Consider the following 7,779-nt stretch of genomic DNA (forward strand, 5'->3'; position numbering starts at 1 on the left):
CGTTACGTACAGGCGCGGGCCACGCGACCAGGAGCAACAACCGACGGCCACAAATGGCGAGGCATGATCGGCGGCAGGAGGCGTGATCCGTATGCATTGGTTCCTAGAATAAAGGAGTAGTTTGTTAGGCATAGTTTCCAGTTTGTTAGCAGCCCATGGGGCCTTTATATATCATGTAATCAGCACTCTTTGACGAAAAGCAATGAATCATTATCTCCCATCTCTCTCTCTACTCTTAATCTCATCTCCTGCACCATTGAGCAGTTAGGCAAAAACCCTAGCGCTCCTATCCACCGAGACTACGAACTCCGTAGTCGAGGTCCCGCTGTCTTGGGCGCCGAGGTCCTTGACAACGTCTAGACGTACTAGTGCTACGGAAATGTGAAAGTTTGGTTGAGGTCTTCAATGTCCCTGCATCTCTCACGGTAATGGAAATTATGTGTTGCAAGAAGCTTGAGTCTATATCCGGCAGGAGGCTGCATCAGGGACAGTCAGCATCATCAATTCATCAAGGACCATCTAGTATAGCAGAGGTGTCATCATCATCATCATCGCCCGAAGATTGTGCGGAGAACTTGGAAAAACTAAAAATAGAAGAGTGCCATAGCTTAAAAGGGGCCCTCCATCTTTCCCTCGCCGCTCAAGGTTCTATACATGTTTAACTGCGGTGGGTTGACCACTCTGGAATCTCGCTTGGGAGAGCTCTCATCGTTGGAGCGCCTCATACTTGTTGGCAATAAGCCATGCACATGGCGATGATGACCGGCGCGAAGATGACCAGGTCGAGTCCGTAGCGTGTGTGTCCCCCGGCGTGAGTCCGTGCTTGCGTTCGTGGAGTGGAGGAGCTGCATGCGCAGGGCCGTTGCGATCTGTTGGAGTCAGGTGCGGCGTGCGCGCGGCTGGAGGGAGTTAGTTGCATGCTAGCTAGATGGTTGGCCGGGTCATGCTAATGCATGCATGGGCTAGCCGGCGGGTCATCTGGTAGTGGCCGATGTGTGCGCGTGTGGCATTCTAGTTAGTTAGTGCGTGAGTCAGTGGCTGGGCATGGAGAGGGGCGATTCAGTGCCCGGGTCCAGATGCACCTGATATCCTAGACGTTGGTTCATGTGTTGGGATGCTGGAAATTGATACTGCATCGTCAGAGTGCGTGCGCTGGAAATAAGTATACACTGAGTAAATACTGTTGTACAGTGGGTCCGTTGAGTAGAGCCGGCGCGGACCTTCGAACGGGATGGAGTTTCTACAAGATCCGGTGGACTGGTGAGTTTCAGTTGTTGTAAGAAGGTATGTTGTTTACGCTAGGATTCCATGGGCATGGATTTTGGCATTAATTTGTTTGCTAGCGTCGGCGGCGGCGCATGTGGTTACCGGCAGGTTACAGAGTTCGCCGACAACTTGGAGCTCCAGATCCGGTGGCCCTGGCGCTGCTTCCACGTCGTGATGTCCCCGCCACGCGCCACCGCTCCAGCCGATTCGAATGGGGGATCCGGATGTACACCTCATGCTGTCAATTCGAATGGGGCCTCCTGTTGTGCCCAAATCGTCGGCGCAGGACTTCAAACACCAAGTTGGGAAGAAGCTAGGCCAAGGAAGAATGCGTCCCCGGCGCAGTCGGTACAGTCGACGGGGAAGGTGAACCCGGAAGCACGGGGAAGGTAAGTCAAGTTCTATCATCTGTATCACAGAGTTAATTGTACATACGTTTGGTGAGGTGTTTGTGATTATTACCTTAATTTGAGAAGAAGACGCCTACTCTAGTATAGAACAGCTACAGTAATAATGCAATCAGCATGCTGTCCAGAGTCAAGCTACCTTGATTGCATTAACTTTTGTTACTGGATAAATACCCATACTTTCACGCTCCGGCTGGGCATTTGCTCATCCAGACAGAACTCCTTGCACATCCCACATGAGCGCTCTTGAGCAATCCATACGGAAATTCGCCGAGGAGCTAACAAAAGGTGTTATCAAGCAGGAGTTAGGAATAAGTTTGACTTGTTGGGTGAGGCTATGACTTCTATAACCTTTATTCTTGCGAGATAGACTTTGGAATGCACTGTGGGAAAAGCAGATTAAACGCAGAGAGGACCTACTCGATGCAGGACATTGTTTGCGGATGTTCGGTAATGGACAGCAAAATTGTTTGACAAATTATATGGGCATCTGCAAGGGCTTGCTACTATGACGAACTGACATGTGGCCATCTTTTTGATCCAGAGAACAACCGTTCTTGCAGGTGTGAGTGTCCGGTAAGAACGGTTGTTCTCTGGATACAAGCGGGTGCTGGATTTTCCTATCGCTTGGTGACCGGGATTTTGTTCACGGCTTTCAGAGATATACAAGCGGGTGACCCCGATTTTCCTATCGGGTGCTGGATGACAGTGAGAGCAAAATCAAGAATCTCATCGGGACTAATAGGAAGCCCAATTCACATATTCGTCAAGCAGTACATGAGGCTTCAGTTTGATCAAGAGAGGGAGTTATGAAGAGAAAAGGACAATGATTGTGAGTTGACTTTTCAGAAGGTCTATCACTCAAATCCATTTTGTTTGGACTATTTTTTGGGTTGGTGTACTGTATTGAACTATTGATGCTAGAGTGGTGCAGTCATGAAGACGAACCTTGCAGTAGAACGGCGTGCGAGCAGGCACACACTCATGCAATGTTTTTGAGTAGTTTGATGTTGAATCTGGGTTTTACAAGGTGACGGAGATCAAGAAGGGAAAGAGGTACTTGACGAGGCACAGTAATGCTGCTATGTGGAAAAGATGGAGTAGGGTTGTGTACAAGGTGACGATCAAAGGCGGAGGGGCGGAATTTTGAGGGTATGTTCATTGCATCCTGTTTCATGCTGTAATGTGTAAGTATAACAGAGTCTCTTATTTATTTTCTCAAATAATGGATGTGCTTGACATTGAATAGATACCTCAGAAGCACATTGTGAGAGGTGGACGAAAGATGCAACGGACATACTTCTGGTTCTGGGTCACCTAGTACATTACCACAAGGATAAAGATGTGAACCAGCCTTCCACATGGAGGCAGTCGACTATGTAAATTCTTGCCATGGAGTTGGTGAGAATGGTGACGCAAGTGCTGAAGCGTATGAGCACATGCCCCATGGAATGAAGGCTCGGATGGTGAGTTGTGCTCCGTTAGCAGAGAAGATGGATGGACTTGGCTTTGAGAACCGTCAGGCTGCATGGACTGCTAGCAGAATGGTTGCAGATGGTGAAATTGTTGTTGCTGGAGGCGTGGATGATGTGCAAATGCTTTTGTACTGCAAGGTCTTGCCCCTCCAGGGAAGATGAGGGGTGTCGGAAGGTTGACGAACAGTCGTGAGAAGGCGCCGCACAACGGCCTAAGCAAGCACGCACATTCTGTAGTATTTGCTGAGGGCACAGGAGAACTACCTGCCCAGAACGTGATCATGTACCAAAGCAAACCTCCGCAAGCTTGGAAGATGCACGAATTGCGGCCTTGAAGGTCACTGGTGGAACACCTGCACCAGGCCTCTTAGAGGCCATCAGTCTTGAAAGTGTGCGGCTGTGCCGTACTCATATGACGTTTTTGTGCAATCTGAGGATTTCTAATAATGTTCGTTGAGCTATGCTCCACGCTTGTTGCTCTTAGCCTTGTTCCCTATAACTTTGTATCATTACGTTAGTTTGTCTTCGGTCTGAACATTTAAAAATTGAGTGCATTTGAGTGTACCGGTTTTGCTGTTGTTGAATCGCATTTGTTTGGGTCGGATTGTATGACTGTGAGAGTGCCAAAGTGCAGTGACACCATTATCATGTAGGTGTCCCTAGCAAACAGCTGTTGTTGGGATATTTATGACAGTACAGTGTCTCTGCAATGGGAGTATGTTTTGCGTTTCAAACTTGGCAGTGGTGGCACAGTTACTCGGCACGGCTCAGAAATATTGCTGCGCCGTAAATGCAAGTCCTGAGCCGTGCACGCCGTTGGGCCAACCACCAGTCATAATGACTGGGCGAGCTTCTACTTATACCTACAAATACAAGTGCCATACAGATTATAATACATGGAGTGAAGCGAATCCCGGGGTGGCTGGATGGCTGTGATATAGGGAGCATTTGAGCCTGGGCTTAGAACAGGATTTCCCTGGAGCTATCCCTTATTGTGCAAAGAAACATAGGTGATGATCTTGAGAATCTTGCTTGTGGACTAGCAACAGTAAAAATATCATGATTAACATGGTTGCTGCTGCAATGATGCGGAGCACAGAAATGGCATTTTCTTTGGGCGATGCATGTGGCCTGGTTTACGGGCATCGCCTGGTTGCTTGTAGACTATTGTCTTGAGAGACCATACGCCCACAGAAATGTTGCTGCCATGCTGAGTTGCAAGATCAGTAATCAGAATGAGTTTTTTCCGCCAAAAAGAAAGATCAGTAATCAGAAAGTGGTTTGAACACTACTGTTTTATCCTCAGAAAGAGATTGTGCTTGAATAATTACTACTCCCTCCGTCCCAAAATTCTTGTCTTAGATTTGTCTAAATACGGTTGTATCTAGTTACGTTTTAGTGTTAGATACATCCCTATCTAAACAAATTTAAGACAAGAATTTTTGGACGGAGGGAGTACTTGTTTTACCTATGGGCTGTTATCGTATTTCTTTTCAACTGTCAGTTTTTTTTCCTTGCAGCATTTTCTTTGAGTGCTATACCCAGAAGAATTAGGCTACTCTGTTTTCTTCTTCAGTTTCTGATGGTTTTTGCAATGTCTTTTTTGGCTGCCTTAGCAGCAATATGTATCTATCTGGAGCGGGGCATGTGCCTTTTGATCGTTTCTCTTTTCAGTATATTCTAAGCTAGAGATATAAGATTTCAGTTTCTGAGTATACAATGTTCATCTGAATCCATCCTGAGTATTCTAAGCTCCGTTGTTTATTGACCATCATATGCATTTGAACCTGTTGATTCCACCTCATACTCTGCTCTCTGCTCTTTTGTTTGTTTCCAACACTGTACTCAAAATGTGGTTTAGGAACTTGGTAAACAAAATGCGTCGTGGCGAACCTCTTCATATTATAAGCATTAACTAGAGAGTTGGGACTTCAAATTTTTGAGATATAATGATGCTCATCACCAATCTCGCCGTGTTAACTGATCATCGTCGAGTAATTCAACAATTTCAAAGTCCGTACATGCAAGATATGTAAAGTTGAGAAACTTATTTTGGGACAACGCAGGCATAGCGTGCACACACAGGCACATGCTTTAAGGTCTGCAAACATTTCTGAATTCAGACAAAGACCAAAATATCAAAAGAAAATCAGATTAATTACAACAGAATGAGCAAAGAAAAGAAAATTAAATTATGAGCTACAGATTATAAAATAATGCACACAAATTGAAAATGTTTACAGTGACACCAAAGCTCCAAAAGAAATCCAGCATGATAGAACGATAAGAAAATAAAATGAATGAGCTCCAGATTATAAAAGAACGAACATAAATTCAGAAGGTTCGCATTACAGAAGGCATTGATACGTGGCCAGTTTGTTCCAGACCAATTAAGCAGAGAGGTCATGATTTTAGGAGACTCTGAGTTTCCGAGATATATTTTTTTGCAATGAGGTAATGTGTGATTAATTTTCAGACCCGCATCCATCCTGGAAGCACGCAGAGAGGTCACCAACAGCGTTTCAGTTATTTTCCTCGGTGATCCTCGCCACGAGCTGCTTGTCGGTGACGACCTCGATCTCGAAAAGGTTAGGGGCCTCCCTGAACTACGATGAGTCGACAGCGATCCTCTGTATGTCCACAGAAACAATATGTAGTAAACAGGTTTCAGATAGTAACTTTGTATCGAACTTGGCTCTGGACTACCTGCTGCACCGTCGGATCGACCTTCTCATTGACGACCTTGCCTGTTAGGAGACCGTAGATCACATTATCATGCATTAACTAAAAATAAAAAATATAGTGGTAGTCTCAATTAGAATCTAAACTTTCAGCCAAGCTAACCAAGGTTATGAATCTATGTTCATTTTTTCAAGTTGCACACTCAGCCGTATGATGAGGATGACAAGGATAGAGATGATTAGGAATAGATAGATCAAGAAAGGCTTTGCTCATTTTATCAAAAAACATGTCCCCTGAAAGCACCACCTGTTCTTACGCTACCGCCACCTCACCCGTCGCCCTTGATGCCTCCCATCATGTACTCTTCTCTTTTCTCCTCCCTCCCTCTCCCTCCCTAGGAAAGAGCACTCAGGAAAGCCGAGGAAGGGGAAGGGTGGCCGAGAGCTACTGGGCAGGTTTCACGAGGAGGAGTACAATGTATTGCGGTGATGGAGCCTGAGAGTGCAGACCCGAAAGGGTTAGTCAATCAACCTTAGCTCTTTTGAATTGTTAATTGAATGTTGAAGAATAGTCAGGCCTAATCATCAATTATGTTTTGAAAATTGTGTAATTCATAGGGAAGAAGGTGTACAGTTGCGTGTTATCATTTATAAATTGTGTAATTATCTTTGATTTGTCGCCAAGCTTGACGATGGCAGCAAGCGCCAAGTTTTCATGGTTGAAAAATTGGTCGAACTCACAAAGTCTATAATTGCTGGGAAGGGCAGAAAGTACATATTTTGTGCCAAGATAGCACTTCGAATCATTTGAAAGGATTTATAACTACTGGAAGCTGCTCACAATATTTTTGAGAGATGTGAGAAGAAATAATTGCTTATTTTAGATCAAGTTGTAGACATTGCAAAGGGGGTCGCGTTCTTATCTTTTCGTGAAATTATCACATCTAGTTGATAGTGAACAATATCATTTTATCAAGTTATAACATTTACTAGTCAAATGCTATTAGTGATATCGAATTTAAGATTCAACAAACTCATATAAAAGTCATAGTTTGGTTCATTTTTCAAACTCATTTTGTGGAGTTAATATTTTATAATTTTTGTTATTACACGTATTACGCTTTTGCTTTCCAAGCCAGTATAATATGATATTTATAATACTTAGCATAATATATGTATTTAACTGCTCTAGTACACGTCCTATTCGAGGATAAGAAATTACATTTTTATGCACGTCCCGACTCCATCACCCACGCTCTCTACTCTATGTGTTCTCCCTCTCAGTATCCACTACCTCTTTTGGTTAAAGTGTCGCGGCATACAAAATTTGCATAGAAAACAAATTAAAATAGTTTTTTATATTAAATTTTTATAGCTTTTGTTTCATTATACCTAACCTTAACACATATAATTTTTCTATTAGTTAGTTGGTATAATTAACCACATAAAAATATATTAATTAAGTACTTATAGTATTATGTGTTATCCAATTGCAATTTATATAACTAAATTTTATGCATCTCTTAAATTTTAAATGTATGTTGTGACAAACTACTCTTTCAATTAACTTTTGATAATTGTATAATTATATATACATATGTATTTGTGTGTATATGCATGTGTTCCTGTATATTCTAATATCTGTAGATATCATAGTAAATATCTCAAATTTTTTGGAAAATATATTTAATAGGGTCTCTAGAGAAAATCTAATTGTTCCTTTTAACTATCTCATTTCCCAATTGTTCCTTATAATTATCTCATTTCTCGGTTGTTACCAATCCCGACAATTCTCTTATCATCATCCCAGTTCTTACTGTTGGAGAGTTATTTTGCTCAAACATCACCTTCTGCGCCAATTCTAACTAAATGCGCTAACTCACATTTTCACTATTTTCAATCCTCTCCAAGTTAGGGTTTCTATTTCCCTTTTGTGACTGCGGCGCACGG

This window comes from Triticum dicoccoides, chromosome 7B (assembly GCF_002162155.2).
Source record: "Triticum dicoccoides isolate Atlit2015 ecotype Zavitan chromosome 7B, WEW_v2.0, whole genome shotgun sequence".
In the NCBI taxonomy this organism is placed as follows: domain Eukaryota; kingdom Viridiplantae; phylum Streptophyta; class Magnoliopsida; order Poales; family Poaceae; genus Triticum; species Triticum dicoccoides.